The 20,420-nt window shown below is 41.2% G+C and overlaps 1 protein-coding gene across 1 annotated transcript in view; it reads right to left on the reverse strand.

Annotated features, from left to right (window-relative positions):
- LOC129821425 (Krueppel-like factor 12) overlaps positions 1-19,040 on the reverse strand; it is a 150,240-nt gene extending 131,200 nt beyond the window's left edge. Inside the window, exon 1 of the mRNA XM_055879065.1 lies at positions 18,817-19,040. The gene's annotated coding sequence lies outside the window, so the exon portion shown is untranslated. The remainder of the gene's footprint in view (positions 1-18,816) is intronic.
- Between the last annotated feature and the right edge of the window lie 1,380 nt (positions 19,041-20,420).

Below are 20,420 nucleotides of genomic sequence, written 5' to 3' on the forward strand. Positions count from 1 at the left end.
TTCAATTGCATGGAGGATATGTTTAGGGTAAAGGTTAGGGTTAACCATTCGTAACTGTTATTTAAAAGCATGTTTGAGATAAATATAACATTTTCTCGTTGTTTAAGTATCCCTTGTACAAATAAACCCACATACTGTATAATATCAAACAGATCAAGTTTGGGCCCATTGGGCCTCTAACATGGTTGACGCTAACAGGGTTGAGGTTTTAAGTGAAGATCGGCCATTACTCCTCATGTGGTGAAGAGCATTGGACCACATGGTGTTCATGAAATTAGGAATTATACATAATTAGTTCCACACATAATGAAAGTTTAATCAAATTCAAGTGTTGCTAAGATGAATTGAGCGAACATACAAAATTGAGCGAACAATACAAAATAGAACCTGGTTGTTTTCACCCACACTAAAACAGTTTATTTTTTAAACATATCGAGCTCAACAACCTCAGTTAAAGATTTGCAAAAGACCCAAACAATGTCACCTGCCGTGTATCATTTAACTTGGGCAATGGTACATTAATTTGAAAGAGGTAAATTGTTTGCATAACAGGATTGACCTTAAAACCTCTTGAAGCTAGGGGGCAGAATTTTTTTGTTTGGAAAAATAACGTTCCCAATGTAAGCTGCCTATTTCTCAGGCCCAGATGCTAGAATATAGATATAATTGACAGATTAGGATAGAAAACTCTCTAGAGTTTCCAAAACTGTCAAAATATTGTCTGTGAGTATAACAGAACTGATTTTGCAGGCGAAAACCTGAGGAAATCCATCTCGGAAGTGCCTCTTATTTTGAAAAATCCATGTTCCATTGCCTGCCTTTCCTCCATTTAAAGGTATATCAACCAGATTCCTTTTCCAATGGCTTCCACAGGTTGTGAACAGTCTTTAGACATAGTTTCAAGCTTTTATTCTGAAAATTGAGCGAGATTTATCAAATCGCGTCAGTGGATAGCCAGATGTCCTTTGGTTAGTTCCTGCGAGCGAAAGTGGTAGCTCAACATTTTCTTTATCTCTTGTATTGAATAGTTTACCGTCCGGTTGAAATATTATCGATTATTTATGTTAAAAACAACCTGGGGATTGATTATAAAGAATGTTTGACATGTTTCTACGAACTTTACGGATACTATTTGTAATTTTCATCTGCCCTTCATGACCACTCGAGCGTGTGGATATCTGAACATAACGCGCCAACGAAAAGGAGGTTTTTGGATATAAAAATTATCTTTATCGAACAAAAGGAACATTTATTGTGTAACTGGGAGTCTCGTGAGTGCAAACATCCGAAGATCATCAAAGGTAAGCGATTAATTTTATTGCTTTTCTGACTTTCGTGACAAATCTACATTGCTGCTAGCTGTTCGTAATGTTTTGTCTAGTGATCGACAAACTCACAAACGCTTGGATTGCTTTCGCTGTAAAGCATATTTTCCAAATCTGACACGACAGGTGGATTAACAACAAGCTAAGCTGTGTTTTGGTATATTGCACTTGTGATTTCATGAAATTAAATATTTTTTGTAATTTTGGGAGAATTTGGCGCTCTGCAATTCAGCGGATGTTTACGAAAATGATCCCGCTAAAGGGATCTGTGCGCCAAGAGGTGACCTTAACCTGTTGGGGATGGGGGCGCTGTTTAGACTATTTATGCTAATGTGGCTAATTTTTTAAACGGCTTCCCACAAAATCCTTGATCGTACAATATGCATATTATTATTATTATTGGATAGAAAACAGTCTATCGTTTCTATAGGAGTTGAAATTTTGTCTCTAAGTGGAACAGAGCCCATTCTACAGCAATTTCCCTGACATGGAGTCAGATTTGAGAAATGTTGGGCACTTTTCTGAAGTCAGTTAAAAGGGCACTGTCGTTGCTATGACTATACGGACACTTCTTACGTCTTCCCCTGGATGCCTTTACGTGATGACGATTCCAACGGGCTCGATTGCTCGTTCACAGGCCCTACAAATGAAAAAAACCTTTAGCTAGCAAGTCTTTTCTTGCTGCGTAACGCGCGTGGAAGACACCGACCCTCTCCTGTTCCAAGCGTTAGTTTAGCCTGTTATATTTCTCCGGTCATCTTTTCACTCGTTATAGGAGTTACAAACATCACAAAGTAGTTAATTTAAAGCGTTTTATAGCAATTTATATCCGTTTAGTGCGATTTTGGGACATTTATTTTTGCAACGATGTGAAAAGTTGGGCACGCTTTTCAGTTCATCCCGAACGTAGTTGACATTTCCACATGGCAAGAGGACAGCTTTCCACCAAAAGACGATTTCTCCCAAGAAAGGATCCTTTGCCCAAGATACTGATGGAAGAACAGCTCAAGGTAGGACATTTTTATTATGATAAATCGTGTTTCTGTCGAAACATTTTAGTGGCTTAGGACGCCATGTTTTTTGACGTAGCTTCGCTTGGCGCAAACTGTATTGAAAAGTAAGGATAAATTAAAAAATGTAATAACGCAATTGTATTAAGAATTAAATTGTCTATCAATCCCTGTCCACCCTATATTTTTTAGTCACGTTTATGAGTATTTATGTATAAGAGTAGATCACTGTCTAAGTGGCGCAAGGACAAATTCTGACCAGCCGAGTTACATTTCACATTGTCTAACCATGATTTTGGTGGCTAAATATAAACATTTTCGATCAAACTGTATATGCATGTTGTAATGTGATGTTACAGGAGTGTCATCGGAAGAATTCTGAGAAGGTTAGTGAAAAAATTAATATCTTTTGGCGATGTTGACTTTTATCGCTCACTTTGGCTAGAATCAATGCTGGGCTGCTAATTGCTATGTGCTAAGCTAATATAACGATTTATTGTGTTTTCGCTGTAAGACACTTAGAAAATCTGAAATATTGTCTGTATTCACAGGATCTGTGTCTTTCGATTCGTGTATGCTGTGTATTTTTACGAAATGTTTGATGATTAGTAGTTAGGTAAACACGTTGCTCATTGTAATTATTCTAGTCCATTTGTGATGGTGGGTGCAATTGTAAACTATGCCATATACCTGAAATATGCACTTTTTTCTAACAAAACCTATCCCATACCATAAATATGTTATCAGACTGTCATCTAATGAGTTTTTTTGTTGGTTAGGGGCTATAAATATCTTAGTTTAGCCGAATTGGTGATGGCTACTGGTGTTGGTGGACAAATAAAAGATGGTGGATTATGCTAATGTGTTTTTAGGTAATAGATGTACATCTTTACATATTGTGTCTTCCCTGTAAAACATTTTAAAAATCGGAAATGTTGACTGGATTCATAAGATCTGTGTCTTTCATTAGCTGTATTGGACTTTAATGTGTGAAAGTTAAATATTTTAAAAAAATATTTTTTTTGAATTTCGCGGCACTGGTTTTTCAGTGGGGGGGGGGGGGGTGTGCCGCTAGCGCCACGCTGATCCTAGACAGGTTAACATGAGGGAAAGATTTAAATGTCTCACTAATCACATGAATATAAATAATAAAAGAAGCAAATTAACTAGGCCTTCATAATGATGGTGAAATTTAGATCTTTTTTTTTTTTTTTTTAAGTGGGTTGAAATCTTCCTAGAAGTGACATGGGGTTGATGGAGGGACAAGACAAAAGGCTGAATTTTGGCACTTTAGCAAGCCTTTATTCATATTAAAAATCTGATTTATTGATGCTCCATGTGGTATATATGAAAGTGCACTTCATTTAATACAACAGGCTTTTAAAATCAATATTGGTTCATAACTTCTACTTAAAATATCAAAGGGCACCCATTTCATAGAACAACCCAACAAAGTCAGACTGAAAGTAGGAGTCAAGTGTTTTTCTGTCCTGTGTGTGTGTGTGTGTGTGTGTGTGTGTGTGTGTGTGTGTGTGTGTGTGTGTGTGTGTGTGTGTGTGTGTGTGTGTGTGTGTGTGTGTGTGTGTGTGTGTGTGTGTGTGTGTGTGTGTGTGTGTGTGTGTGTGTGTGTGTGTGTGTGTGTGTGTGTGTGTGTGTGTGTGTGTGTGTGTGCGTGTGTGTGTGTGTGTGTGCGTTTGCTGTCACATCTAGATGTATGTGTTGTAGGTTTACCCACTTCTTGTTAAGTCAGTCTGGCTTCCTGGGCCCCACTCTTCAGTTCCCCGTCTAAATCTGTCTGCTACAGTATACACACACTCCTGTGACCTCTGCCTGCACCCACCCTGCCCTGTGCTGCGCTGCACTCATACACATACATGCATGCTGCTGTCTCTAGACATCAGAGTTCCCTGGGTGAGTAGAACAATGTACACTACACTTAACACACACATACACACACGCACATATGCTGTACACACACACACCAAGTAGCACCAAGGGAAACCCCTGTTTAACCACTAAGTGAATACTCTCAACACACAGACACACACACACAGCACTCCTGAAAGAGGTTGCAGCCTGATGTCTGATTGCATCATGTGCCTCAGATCTGGAGGCAAAAAAAACTGTGCTCATGGCAGTGCCGTTTTAAGTGTTCACCATTGGAAAAAGCATACTTAAGATTCACAGACCCAGTCAAAGAAGTATTGAAGTGATTTTGAAAGACTACCGATTTGAGTTGTCATGATTGTAGATGAGATGTGCACAGCTCACAGGTTTCAGTTCCATAGAAAGCATGGAGTTCCGTTTCAATCCTTAACCACGACTGAATGGTCGGACATGTTGAAAAACAGAATAGGATGGCCTCTGTGGAACCCCCCAACACAGACACGCAGACACACACACATGCATACGCACACACACAAAACACACACACACACACACACACACACACACACACACACACACACACACACACACACACACACACGCACACGCACACGCACACACACACAGGCACACACCCTTCCCCCCACATAAACGTGCAGTGGTGTCAGCAGCTGTGTTAAAAAAAATCTATAAAAAAATTACTCAGTTGCTCTGTCTCTCTCTCTCTTCAATTAAAAAAATGCTTTTTTGGCACGAATGAGTGGTTGCCACTGTTGCCAAAGCAATGTATATGAAGTATTATATAAATGAACAATATGTTTGAGCAACAATTATATATATCAACAAAAACAAGGATACATGGAAAATAAGACACAAAAAAGTAAACAAACAGCAACAATTGAGAAATTACATCTAAATGTACTCACGTGTATGACATGGCGGGAGCTATTGTCTCTATTATATTACGGCAGGCCAGGACATCATCTGCAGCAATATCTACTTTCTGTAGGTTTTCTGCTAATAAAATGAAGATTTTCTCTCCACAGGCAGTTCAAGAAATAATGCAATTCTTTCTTAAAATTAGTAGTAGGAAGTGTTGCTCATTCTCTACTTCACCCGACCCACAGTGCTTACATAGACTTTCTTCTCTGACCTTCCATGTTTTTCTATGGCGTCCTGTTTTTATTGCTATTTTGTGTGTTTTTTGTGCTGATCTCAACTTTTTCTGTAGATTTCCTATGACCGAAAAGAGCTTCTGGACATCAGAACAGCCATCACTAACCTCAATTTGGATGAAGATTTCTACTTTAACGAGTCGGTGACGCAGGACATACTGCTCACCCCGGATCAGGCCCTAATCCCAGAGACTACTAAAAATTAAAGACTGCGCAAGAGAGGCCGATAAAATAATCAGAACAAATAATCCGCCTCTACTCTCCGTTACATTGGGGAACATACAATCACTGGAGAACAAACTGGACGAGCATCATCTGAAACTAACCTATCAACGGGGCCTGGAGTATTGTAATATTATATGTTTCATGGAGACGTGGCCGAACAAGGATAATATACATCTAGCTGGTTTATCTACCCATCGGCAGGGTCAAACGGCAGCGTCGGGTAAGATCAAGGGAGGAGGTGTGTTTCTTTGTTAATTAACAACAGCTGGTGCGTGATCTCTAATGTTAAGGAAGTCTCGAGGTTCTGCTCACCTGAGTTAGTACACCTCATGATAAGCTGTGGAACATACTATTTAACACGATTGTGAAGAAAACTGAGGTTGGTGGCAGTTCAACTGGGGAGAATGGGCTCGTGGTAAGGGCTGGAGCGGAATTAGTGGAATGGTATCCATGTGCTTGATGCCATTCCATTGGCTCCATTCTAGCCATTATTATGAGCCATCCTCAGATTTTTCACCTAGTCAGCTCGGGGATTCGAACTAGCGATTTTTCAGTTACCGACCCAAAGCTTTTAACCGCTAGGCTACCTGACACTTAGGGTACTGGGCCATAAGGAAACAAGAAAATGCTCACCTAGTGGCGGCACTACTAGTGGCCGGTGATTTTAACCTCTACCGAGTACCTAACCCGGATTCGGGAGCACCCCCCACCCCCCCCCACACTGATTAGCATCGTTAGCATAGCGTCACAAATAAATAGTAGCATCTAAATATCATTAAATCACAAGTCCAAGACACCCAATGAAAGACACAGATCTTGTGAATAAAGCCACCATTTCAGATTTTTTAAATGTTTTACAGGGAAGACACAATATGTAAATCTATTAGCTAAACACGTTAGCAAAAGACACCATTTTTTTACTCCAACAGTTTTTTCCTGCGTCAGTAGCTATCACTAATTCGACTAAATGAAAATATATATAGCCACTAACCAACAAACAAATTCATAAGATGACAGTCTGATAACATATTTATGGTATAGCATAGTTTTTTTTTTTTAAATGTGCATTTTTCAGGTATAAATCACAGTTCTACATTGCAGCTGCAATCTGATATAGTGCTGATGCAGCCAGAACAATTACAGAGACCAACGTCATATAACTAATTACTTGTCTTAAAACATTTCAGAAAAAATACACAGCGTACAGATATTGAAAGCCCAACATCTGGTGAATCCAAATAATATTTCAGATTTATTAAATGTTTTATAGCGAAAACAAAATGTAGCGCTAAATTAGCATAGCCACGCCAGCCAGAACCAGCTGGGCGCGCCCGACCAGTTCACATGCACGACAGATATATGAAATAACATCGTAAATTGGGTCTTACTATTGCTGATCTTTCATCAGAATGTTGATAAAGGTGTCCTTAGTCCTGATGAGTCGTTCAATCCATTCACAATGGCAACTTTCCCTCTTCATTTAGCATAGGTACTGGTCGACTAGCACGGTTCTGTCCAAAGTTAAAAAACTCACAGAACGGAACACGGCAAAACTCCCGAAAAAATTCAAATAATCTGATTAAACTATATTGAAAAAACATACATTAAGATGATATGGTCACATGTATCAAACAAACTTCGAGACGGAGATAGTTTTCATCCGTAACGGCAGCATAACAAAAGACAATTGCACCTCTAAAACGCGCGTTTCAGAGAACCGGAAGTTGTCGGTCACGCTAAAGAAATAGGTCTTATTTCACGTCAGTACAAGATAAACAAAACATTTCTCCTCTGACGTCTTCCTGACACCCAGAGGAAGACGAATGAAGTGTGTTTCGGGTCATAGGTGGCGTGACCATATATAGGCAGAGCGTTGAAGCGAGCATACACATCTTGCAATCTTCTTCTTGCTCAGGGAAAGTGCTGTCAAATGACTTCTGTTTCACTCAGAGACAAAATTGAAACGGTTTTAGAAACCATAGCTTGTTTTCTATCCAATGGTATATGGTTATATGCATATAGTAACAGCAATAATTGAATAAGAGGCAGTTTAATCTGTAGAGGAAATTATGCTAATGCAAAAACAGCACCCCCTGTATTCTCAAGAAGTTAATGCAGGGCAACTGAACTCCGTCTTAACTCATTTCTACCAGCATGTCACCTGTGCAGCGAGAGTAAACAAAACTCTGATCACCTTTACTCCACACACAGAAACGCATACAAAGCTCTCAATTTTGCCCTCAATTTGGCAAATCTGACCATAACTCTATCCTCATGATTCCTGCTTACATGCAACAACTCAAACAGGAAGTACTGGTGACGTGTTCAATACGGAAGTGGTCCGATGAAGTGAGACTGTTTTGTCCCCAGAGAAGCCATGGATTATAGGAAACAGCCATGAAATGGTTTGAAAGGCTGGCCCTGGACCCACTCCAATTTGCAGACCACACAAACAGATTATGCAATTGCACTCCAAAAACTGCCCTCTCCCACCTGGACAAGATGAACACCTTCATGAGAATGCTGTTCATTTACTTTAGCTCAACATCTTAGTGCCCTCCAAGCTCATCACTAAGCTCAGTAACCTGGGACTGACCATCTCCCTCTGCAACTGGATCCTGGACTTCCTGACAGGCCGCCCCCAGGTGGTGAGGGTAGGAAACAACACATCCGACACGCTGGTCATGAACATGGGGGCCCCTCATGGGTGCATGCTCAGTCCCCTCCTCTACTCCCTGTTCACTCATGACTGCATGGCCAGGCACGACTCCAACACCATCATCAAGTTTGCCGATGACACAACAGTGGTAGGCCTGGTCATTTTTTTATTTATTTTTTCACCTTGATTTAACCAGTTAGGCCAGGCAAAAACAAGTTCTAATTTACAACTGCAACATGGCCAAGATAAAGCAAAGCAGTGCGACAAAAACAACAACACAGAGTTACACATGGTGATAAACAAACGTACAGTCAATAACACAAAATAAAAATATATATACAGTGTGTGCAAATGTAGTTCGATTAGGGAGATAAGACAATAAATTAGCCATAGTGGAGAAAAAATTACAATTTTGCATTAACACTGGAGTGATAGATGTGCAGATGATGATGTGCAAGTAAAGATACTGGGGTGCAAAAGAGCAAGAAAAATAAATAACAATATAGGGATGAGGGAGTTGGGAGGGCTATATACAGATGTGCTGTGTACGGTGCAGTGATCGGTAAGCTGCTCTGACAGCTGATGCTTAAAATTAGTGAGGGAGATAAGTCTCCAGCTAGAGTGATTTTTGCAATTCGTTCCAGTCATTGGCAGCAGCGAATTGGAAGGAAAGGGGGCCAAAGAAGGTGTAGGCTTTGGGGATCACAAGTGAAATATACCTGCTGGAGCGAGTGCTATGGGTGAGTGTTGATATGGTGATCAGTGAGCTGAGATAAGGTGGGGCTTAACCTAGCAGAGACTTGTAGATGACCTGGAGCCAGTGGGTTTGGCAATGAATATGTAGCGAGGGCCAGCCAACGAGAGCATACAGATCGCAGTGGCGGGTAGTATATGGGGCTTTGGTGACAAAACGGATGGCACTGTGATAGACTATCATACAATTTGCTGAGTAGAGTGTTGGAGGCTATTTTGTAAATGACATCGCCAAAGTCAAGGATCGGTAGGATAGTCAGTTTTACGAAGGTATGTTTGGCAGCATGAGCGAAGGAGGCTTTGGTGCGAAGGAGGCTTTGGGCGTCTTTTACCAAATAGGGTTATCTTCTGTATACCACCCCTACTTTGTTACAACAAACACATTAATAACCTGTTTGGGCTGCAAGCCCGACGTCGGAACGAATATGACAACAGCTGCAGGGCGCGAAATTCAAAATCTATTTTTTAAAAATATTTAACTGTTCACACATTAACAAGTCCAATACAGCATTTGAAAGATAAACATCTTGTCAATCCAGCCAACATGTCCGATTTTTTTAATGTTTTACAGAGAAAACACCACATATATTTATGTTAGCTCACCACCAAATAAAAAAGTGGACAGACACGTATGATTATGATTATGATGTATGAATTATGATTCAAGTAGCATGCACAAGCCAACCGAAATAACCTAGAACCAACCTGAAGAACCTAGAAAAAACTACCTCAGATGACAGTCCTATAACATGTTACACAATTAATCTATGTTTTGTTCATAAAATGTGCATATTTTAGCTATAAATCAGTTTTACATTACTGCTCCCATCATTGCTACAGCGTAGCTACAGTCTGAAATCACACGGGAGTAGCCAGAGAAAATACAGACACCAACGTCAACTACTAATTACACCTCATAAAACATTTCAGAAAAACATATGGTGGATAGCTAATGAAAGACAAATATCGTGTGAATAGAGCCAATATTTCCGATTTTTGAAGTGTTTTACAGCGAAAACACAATATATCGTTATATTAGCTAACAACATAAGCTAGCATACGGCAGCATTGATTCTAGTCAAGCGCTAGCATAGCACAGTTAGCATAGCACAGTTCGACAGATATATGAAAAAGCATCCCAAATTGGGTTCTTATCTTTGTTGATATTCCATCAGAATGTTGTAACGGGGTCCATTGTCCAGTACAGTCTTTAGTTGGGTTCCAGAACGAAATATTTCCCTCTTTGGTTAGCAAGCACAATGGCCGTGCGGCGCTAACCTCTCCTTCTTCAAAAAATTCTTCCAAAGCATCACGTCTAAAGTCCAGAATAAATTGCAATAATATAATTAAAGTATATTGAAAAAACATACTTTAGGATGATTTTGTGACATGTATCAAATAATATCGTAGCCAGAGATCATATTCACCTTTATCGAGCGTCTTCCAGAAGCCGAGTCCAGATTCTGCCTCCCGCCCGGAAAAAAAATTAAACTGCGCAGGTCTCACAAGAAGATGTACTATTCAGTCCCTGGAAGAGATATTCGACTCCTTTCAACTCTCACTTCCGCATTACACCCAGATGAAGGCGTATGACGTGTTTCTACGGTCCTAAGTGTCATGACCTTTTATAGACAAGGTCTTAAAGAGAGACATCGCATTTTGGAAATCTCAATTCTGGATAGGAAATGGGCTGTAAAAATAGTTCTGTTCAAATTCGAGAAATAATTCAAACGTTTTTAGAAACTATAGACTGTTTTCTATCCAATAATAGTAAATATATTCATATTGGAATATCAAAAATTTCTTAAGAGGCCGTTTGAAAATGTGCGCATATTTTCCATTTTTTTCAATATTCACCCTGCAGCCTGAAGAAGTTTTTAAGAAGGATAAAATTTCACAAATAAACTTAACAAGGCACACCTGTTGATTGAAATACATTCCAGGTGACTACCTCATGAAGCTGGTTGAGAGAATGCCAAGAGTGTGCAGAGCTGTCATCAAGGCAAAGGGTGGCTACTTTGAAGAATCTCAAATATAACATTTATTTGGATTTGTTTGACACTTTTTTGGTTACTACATTATTCCATATGTGTTATTTCATTGTTTTGATGTCTTCACTACAATGTAGAAAATAGTAAAGATAAAGAAAAACCTTGAATGAGTAGGTTTTGTCCAAAGTTTTGACTGGTACTGTATACACACATGCCACCAGACTTATACACTCAAACGCTTACTCAAGTTAGCACATTCACTCCAACACACACACACACACACACACACACACACACACACACACACACACACACACACACACACACACACACACACACACACACACACACACACAAACACACACACACACTGACTGCATGAAAACAGACAATACCGTACCAAGGAAAACATTCCTAATCACTGACTCTCATTATATGAAATCTTACTATGCCTATTTTTAAAAAGGGGGGAAAATCACTTCCCCTAAGTTTGACTCATTCCAGTAATCATACTTCACTTAAGAAAACTAGCAGCTGTGTTTACTTCAGTTACTTATGTACTCTTTCTCTCTCTCATTATATCACTCTCTCTTTCTCGCTCACCAAGTAAAGCCCTATTCCCTCTCTCCCTCGTCCCTCCACACACAACACACACGCACAGTTTCTCTTAAACCGCTGTTATTCTCATTTCATTTTCAGCTAATACAGTCTCTGTGGTTTAGCGACTTAATTGAAGGAGTTATGGTCCATAACGTGAACATACATTAACATGGCTGTGGCCTTGTTAAAACTAAACCAGGGCTACGTCCCAATGGTACCCTATTCCCTTTATAGTGCACTACATGTTACACTGCACCATATAGGGAATAGGGTACCATTTGGGATGTACACAAGCTCTGGAATGCCAAAGGCTCTTCAAATGGATTCCACATGTTGTTTGCATAATTCCCCCCCCGTAACACTTGACCTACAACTGGAATGAAAGTTCACACTGATCTGTACGGCATCCTGCAGTATGTATGTAGCTGGTTTTCTGAAATATTCAACAGAGTGACAAGCAGTTTCGTAGAATGAACATGGATAACTAGGCAGGTAACACCTTGGACCTGTTTGATTAATCTTCAAAATGGTGTCTTTCTTTCTTTCTCTCTTTCTTTTTCTCTCTGTCATTCTTTATTTTTCTATCTCTCTTTCTCTTGCTCTCTTTCTTTCTTTTTCCTTTCTTACCCTTCCTTCCTTCCTCCCTCCCTATCTTCCTCACTTAATCGTCAGTTTTACAGAGTCTGATTAGTAAAGGGAAGCCGTGGCCTCCCAAGTGGTTCAGCGGTCTAAGGCAATGCATCGCAGTGTTGTGGCGTCACTACAGCCTGGGGTTCGATCCCAGGCTGTGTCACAACTGGCTGTGACTGGGAGTCCCATAGGGTGGTGAACAATTGATGCAGCATCATCCGGGTTTGGCCGAGGGGGCTTTACTTGGCTCATCGTGCTCTACCAACTCCATGTGGCGGGCTGGGCGGCTGGATGGTGTTTCCTCTGACACAGTTGTGTAACTGGCGGGCTGGTGTTAAGGACACGTGACTCGACCTTTGCCTCTCCTGAGCCCTTTGGGAGTTGGATATTTGATATCATGAAATATGGGATAAAAGGAAGAGATCCATTCATATAATTTTGACCAATATAGTCATGTCAGATCTGTGATTACTTCCACAGTATAGGAACTGTGGGTGTCATCCTTCCTAGTGAGTCACCTCATGTTATCACTCAGGGACAGGTTTCCCAAAAGCATCTTCAGGCTAAGTTTGGGAAAACGTGTTGGGAAACTGGGCCCAAGCCAGGCCGAGGATCGTATTAACCAGTAAGCCCCTAACTTTTAAACCCAAACAATGAGGATTTTGGGGGAATGTATGAGAACGTAATGTTTTTCACCCAGTTTTTCTCAGAGGGTGGCTGAGTATCTGTTGTAGAAGTTGTTTTCTTTTTATTCCATGCACCATGGCTAGACTGTGACGTAACAATGTTTGCACTGTCGCTCAATGTCTGCTCTGTTGTTTGTCCTTGCTTGTCACTTAGCTGCTATCTGTTGCAGAGTCCCAAAATGCATTTTCTGTCTTTCCTCAAGAAAGACAGGCTTGTCTATGTCTGATTGCACAAAAAGTGGGCTAGCACTCTCACTCTTCCTCAGTCCAGTCCATAGATAACCACACTGGCCCAGAAAATTTGAGGATTTCACACTTATTTGACAAGAGAATCTGAGGATGACGCTAATGTTTCTGCCTGTGTCAACAAATATAGCCAGACCCTTTCTCCCCTTCCTCTACTCCAACCCCCCCCCCCCCCCCCCCCACACACACACACACAGTGGTGTAAAGTACTTAAGTAAAAATACTTTAAAGTACTACGTAAGTAGGTTTTGGCGTATCTGTACTTCACTTGATTATGTATATGTTTGACAACTTTTACTTCACTACATTCCTAAAGAATCATTTTTTTACTTTTTATTCCATACATGTTACATGACACCCCAAAGTACTGGTTACAATTTGAATACTTAGCAGGGCAGGAAAATTTTCCAATTCACACACTTATCAAGACAACACATTGTCATCCCTTCTGCCTCTGATCTAGTGGACTCACTAAACACAAATGATCTTTTGTAAATGATGTCTGAGTGTTGGAGTGTGCCCCTGGCTATCCATAAATCTTTTAAACAAGAAAATGGTGCTGTCTGCTTTGCTTAATACAAGGAATTTGAAATGATTTATACTTTAACTTTAACTTTTGATACATAAGTATATTTTAGACACATACAACGCCCTCTGTGCTCAGGGGCCATCACATACACAGATGGAAACAGGCCAGGGCTATCCCGCAATGCACACTGTGTGAGGGGGGAGCACTCCCCTCTTGCCTCTCCCCTTACGCCTCTGCCCTTCGCTCAACGTAGCCGGATTCTTGCATCCACCAGATGAGATAATCTACGACATACTGTGCTCGACAGTATACAAACATGAATTAATCCAGATTACATTCATTGACAGGTGTCTGCTATTGGATGAGGTTAGTTAACCCCTTTTACTGTCTATTCAGGAGTAGGGCTAAAATATGGGTTAGAACGAACTTGTTTAAGGGATAGACCTAGGGATAGGGTTTAAGGTTTGTTTGTTTTTCTGCAAAAAAAAACCAGAATGGGTTTATAGCTCTCCCGCTCTTTTAAGCCTCGCTGTGGCCATCTGTGGGTACTACATACCTTGCTGGGCTCATAATCTGGGATAGCAACTGCGTCAGATCTACAAATCACCATTAGCTGCTAAGCAATGAGCTAGACCCATTCATGTGGTTTGCAACTCAGTGAACCTGTGCAACATATGCTCAGTTCATAGCATACAAAATGAACAGAGGTCACATGTATCAAAATACCCAGCAGCCATTTAGAAAGAACAAAATAATGTTTTTGAAAAACATAAATGTTATTATTGAAATGAATCTGTTCCATGAAAATGTGCAAAAATAAGCATAACTGGCATGCAGAGCAGTTTAAATTGTATGTTAAACTGTAAGCTTCCCCAAACTTGAAACTCACGAGCTGCCTATGGTCTTTACTATTACACCCATTAAAAAAAATTGTGACCCCACAAGCGTGCACGCACATAGGAGGTGCTCACCAAGTAGCCATAACCTTGTTAATATCAAGTTACCTGAGGTAACGCTAGCTCATTGCTAACACCAGTGAAGCTTGCATTGTGATACAGAACAATGGGCTGGGAATAGAACGTTCAGAAGGAGAGAAGGTGCTCAATAGAACTAATAGGAGCCCACAGGGTGAAAACTGCCTAAAATAAGGCCTGTTTTTACACTATTACTTCAAAACTACGGCAAGCAGCTGGAACACATGTCAATATTATAAAACTGAACTCCATGGCGGGTGCAATGAAGTAATTTATCAGAAAAAAGCTTTGTTAAAAACTGAATCTGTCCAACCTATTATGACAATGTACACAGAACAATAATATAAATGCAACATGCAACAATGTCCAACATTTTACTGAGGTACAGTTCATATAAGGAAATCAGTATATTGAAATACATTCATTAGGCCCTTATTTATGTATTTTACATGCCTTGGTCAAATATTTACCTTCAAAAAAAGTAGGGGCGTAGGATACAAAAAAACAGTCAATATCTGGTGTGACCACCATTTGCCTCATGCAGCGCGACACATCTCCTTTGCGTAGAGTTGATCAGACTGCTGATTGTGGCCTGTGGAATGTTGTCCCACTTCCTCTTCAATGGCTGTGCGAAGTTGCTGGATATTGGTGGGAACTAGAACACGTTATCTTACACGTCAATCCAGAGCATCCCACACATGCTCAATGGGTGACATATGTGGTGAGTATGCAGGCCCTGGAAGAACTGGGACATTTTCAGCTTCCAGGAATTGTGCACAGATCCTTGCGACATGGGGCTGTGCATTATCATGCTGGAACATGAGGTGATGGTGGCAGATGAATGGCACGACAATGGGCCTCAGGATCCCATCACGGTATCTCTGTGCATTCAAATTGCCATCGATAAAAATACATTGTTTTTGTTTTTGTTGTCCGTAGCTTATGCCTGCCCATACCATAACCCCACCACCACCATGGGGCACTCTGTTCACAAAGTTGACATCAGCAAAACCCCATGCCCACATGACTCCATACACACTGTCATCTGCCCAGTACAGTTGAAAGCAGGATTCATCCATGAAGAGCACAGTTCTCCAGCGTGCTAGTGGCCATCGAAGGTGAGCAGTTTGCCCACTAAAGTCGGTTACGATGCCAAACTGCAGTCAGGTGAAGACCCTGGTGAGGATGACGAGCACGCAGATACGCTTCCCTGAGACAGTTTCTGACAGTTTGTTCGGAAATAATTAGGTGGTGCCAACCCACAGTTTTAGCAGCAGTTAAGGTGGCTGGTCTCAGATGATCCCGCAGGCGAAGAAGCCGGATGTGGAGGTCCTGGGCTGGCGTGGTTACACATGGTCTGTGGTTGTGTGGCCGGTTGGACGTAATGCCAAATGCTCTAAAACAATGTTGGAGGCAGCTTATGGTAGAGAAATGACAATTCAGTTGTCTGGCAACATCTCTGGTGGATATTCCTGCAGTCAGCATGTCAATTCCACGCTCCCTCAAAACTTGAGACATCTGTGGCATTGTATCAGCTCCTTGATATGCCACACCTGTCAGGTGGACGGATTTTCTTGGCAAAGGAGAAATGCTGGCTAACAGGGATGTAAGCCAATTTGTGCACAACGTTCCAGAGCAATAAGTGTTGTGTGCGAATGTAAAATTTCTATGATCTTATATTTCAGCTCATGAAACATGTGACCGACACTTTACTTGTAATGTTTCTATTTTAGTTCAGTGTGTGTTGTCTTAGAATACTGTACGTGTAGCATTCCATAAGATTACATCTGTCAACAACGGTTCCAATTTGTGTCACTGTTATTACACTGTGTCAGGCAGATGATGCCATAGGTGGCAGGATCCTGTAGAGCAATTATAATTGGACTGGAATGAACCCTGTAGACTGGTACACTGTTGCTGGCTTCGTGTGCTAGTGGGACACAGGACACCGGGAACTGGTAAGTCTGATATGATTGTGTTCAAGTGCTTTTGAAGTTGGAACAATTCTTCAACCAATAACATTTTCAGCTAGCTCGATAAGCATGCTAACATTGTTAATTATAACGTTCGCTAGCTCGCTTAACGTTGACAATTACGAACAGACTAGCTACGTTATCCATATTGATAAGGGTGTCATTTAAAAAAATGTTTAAAAGGTGAAAGGTCAGTGGTGAAACATTCCAACTCTGCAATTTGGGTATCAAAATGTACTCAAGAGTTTCCCACTTGTAATTCTGACTTTGGAGGGTCATTGTAGTAAATTGGCCCACTGGGAAGTAAGAGCTTTCGATAACTCCGATAGCACGTGAACTCAGAAAATGTCTGTTACTGATTGGACAAGTAGACTGGCTGATTAATCAGATGTGGCTGTGTCAATTGCTGATAGGTGCTTTTTAATTGATTAGACAGATAGACTAGGTCCACTGGTGATTGGACAGATAGACTGTGTTTCTTGCTGATTGGTCATTTTTAATTGACTATCTAGGCTGATCTCTATATATATCTATTTGGTGTGGAACTACTAATAGCAGCCTAGAAAGGAAATCGAAATATACTGAAAGTAATAGTTTGATAGCGGTGGCGGGATTACACGCTTGGTCAAATGGTCAGAAACCTAATTTCAACCTATTCTCATCATCTTCAATTTGTATTCTATTATGTTTTCTCCAAATCATTGAACGTGATCTACAGGATGTCTTTGTTCCATAAAATTCAGTAACCTATGTGAAGTACATTGCTGACTGAAAGGGGCCCATGGTAAATGGATTTAAAGTGAGAGTTGAATTGAGCACTAATCTGGCTCCATGAATACCCTTGAGCAGCACACACACACACACACACACACCCCGTGGCTGTCACAGTGTTGAAGGCAGGGACGGGGTCTCTCTCCAGCACAGGGGTAAAGTCACGCAGGTCAGTACTCAGTTTCCACATCAGACCCAGGAACAGGGGCCAGAGTCTCCAACTCCCTCTCTCCCCAGTCCCTTGGGGGGCCCCTCCCCTCCTTGCCTCTCCCCGACCCCCAACCCCCAGTGTACAAATGCCTTTGCTGACAGCTCTGGCACAGTCCTCTGTAATTGAAAAAAACAGGCCAGGGCCAGCCCCCAGCCACCCCACCACACAGCCCCCACTCAGCCACCCTCCCATTCCCCTGCCTGGGTTGAGTTGAGCCTCTGAGCCCAGTGACAGACACCCATCAATACCAATGATTATTACCCCTCTAGAAGTCAGAGCCACTGCCGATGACATCCAAGACACCAGCCATGCAACACCCGCCCAACGCATATACACACACACACGTACACACACACACACATACTAAACGCACACACACACCTCCCCCTCAGTGTCCTTCCTCTGCTACCCGAGCTTCTGAATGTTTAACCCATTGGTAACAGCCCTGTCTCTCTCTGTGGTTCTGCTGCTTCTTTACAGGAGGCAAACAAGGCCGTCATACACACACACAAACACACTTACTCACAGAAACACACAAGCAGCTATCACATGCACAAACAGCTGTGACAACCAGCAAACTTTTTCGTCAATTCCTAAGGAGTTTGGATCCTGCACTATTTCTCCTGACAGACTCCTACTATACTGTACTCTCACCCAAATCTTCACCAGCTAATTTAGTAAAAACTGTTTCTCAAACACAGAAGAAAAAACAATGACTTCAAACTATACACCACTCCTGGTGTTAAAACAAGCTAAAGCACTGCCAAGAACACATGACAGAGGTGGAAGCAGGATTTAAAGGCATCCCAACCTAACGCTATGGTGATGTCTACAGTCACTCCTCATTATAATCATCTCACCGCTTGTGCGTTCACATCGAAAATAGGTCCAGTGAGTCCAGTGCTACACTGATTCAGTTTCCTTCTGACAGCAACCCGACACAATGGCATGCATGGTCTGCCAGCCAGCCAGTGTGCGGTAGGTACCTAGGTAACAAGGAGTTGTCATACGTGGTTCAGCTATGACAGCTGAACCAGACACACACACACACACACACACACACACACACACACACACACACACACACACACACACACTTAGGCACAATCCCACAAACATGACCAATGAGAACCACGGCATGAGAAGAACAGGAGGAAAAATTTGCACGGACCTTGTCAGAAGCTGCAGAGCCGTAGGAAACAGTTCTCTTCTCCAGTCCTCTCTCTCGCTCTCTCGTTCCCCTTTCTCGCTCTCTCTCGCTCTCTCTCTCTCACTCTCTCTCTCTCCCTCTCTGTGTGCACAGCTCCCTCCCCTTCTGTCGCTCAGCTGCTGAGCTCTCGCAGTTCTCAGGAAATGAATGGGGAGCTGCACAGAGAACTGTTGTACTTGCAAATGACTTAGCCTGCCCGCCCATGTCACGTGATCAGCTAAATGTAGGGTGGGCCAGTGGGTGGAGGCTTCATAAGCAATGGGAAGACAATATACTCTAAGCTTGAACAGCATGCATCGAATTACACAAGGCCCCTCGTGGGAGGTTTCCAACGCTTCCGTGGTCCACTCAGGCAGCCAGGCAGGCAGCGTTCTCTCTCTCAATTTAATTCCATTGAAATGGCTTTATTGGCATTGGAAACATATGTTTACATTGCCAAAGCAAGTGAAATAGATCATAAAGAAATGTGAAATAAACTATCAGAAATTATAATTACACAGTACACTCACAAACGTTTCAAAAGAATAGAGACAATTCAAATGTTATATTAATCAGGGAGATCGTTCAAGATTGACGTCTAAATTGGACGAAATTGGAAATGTCTTCAAAAACCTGCCACTAGGGGAAACATGGAGTGCTTTTACCATCAAGTAGGCTTGGGTAATCCCATGACTCTGGATCAGAAGGTTGTGTTTTCAATCCCAGTCGTGGACACTGGTTTTGTATTTTTTGTTGTAACCCTATCCCAAACCTTAACCATTTGGAATGAGTGTCTAACCTTAGTGTTTTAACCCTATCCCAAAACTTAACCCATACCTTAACCATTCGGAATGAGTGACTAAACGTAATATTTTAACCCTATCCCAAACTTTAAGCTTTACCTTTTGGAATGATTGTCTAAATGTAACTCTTAACTTTCTCAATTTGACGTTTAGAGAAATAGAATGTATAAAGTGCAGTAGGATGAACGATACAGAACAGCAGGAGCAACAAAAACACTTTGAAATTTGACATTTGGAGAACATTGATGAATTCTGCAGTGAGAGTTGGTTGATATTATGGCTATGGACAGTGTTGTAAAAATGTGCAAATAGTTGAAGTACAAAAGGGAAAATGAATAAATAATAAATATGGTTTGTATTTACAATGGCGTTTGTGCTTCACTGGTTGTCCTTTTCTTGCTGCAACAGGTCACACATCTTGGTGATGTGCTGGCACACTGTGGGATGTCACCTAATAGATATGGGAGTTTATCAAAATTGGATTTGCTTTCAAATTCTTTGTGGGTCTGTGTAATCTGAGGAAACAGTGCATTCAGAAAGTATTCTGACCCCTTCGCTTTTTCCACATTTTGTTATTCTAAAATGGATTAAAGGAATTGTTTTCCTCATCACAGCTACACACAATATCCCAAAATGAAAAAATGAAAGCAGGTTTTAAGACATTTTTGCAAATGTGTTACAAATAAAAATCAGAAATAGCTTATTTACGTAATTCAGACCCTTTGCTATGAGTATAAAATTAAGCTCAGGTGCATCCGGTTTCCATTGATCATCCTTGAGATG

The sequence above is a fragment of the Salvelinus fontinalis genome, chromosome 23, assembly GCF_029448725.1.
Source record: "Salvelinus fontinalis isolate EN_2023a chromosome 23, ASM2944872v1, whole genome shotgun sequence".
In the NCBI taxonomy this organism is placed as follows: Eukaryota; Metazoa; Chordata; class Actinopteri; order Salmoniformes; family Salmonidae; genus Salvelinus; species Salvelinus fontinalis.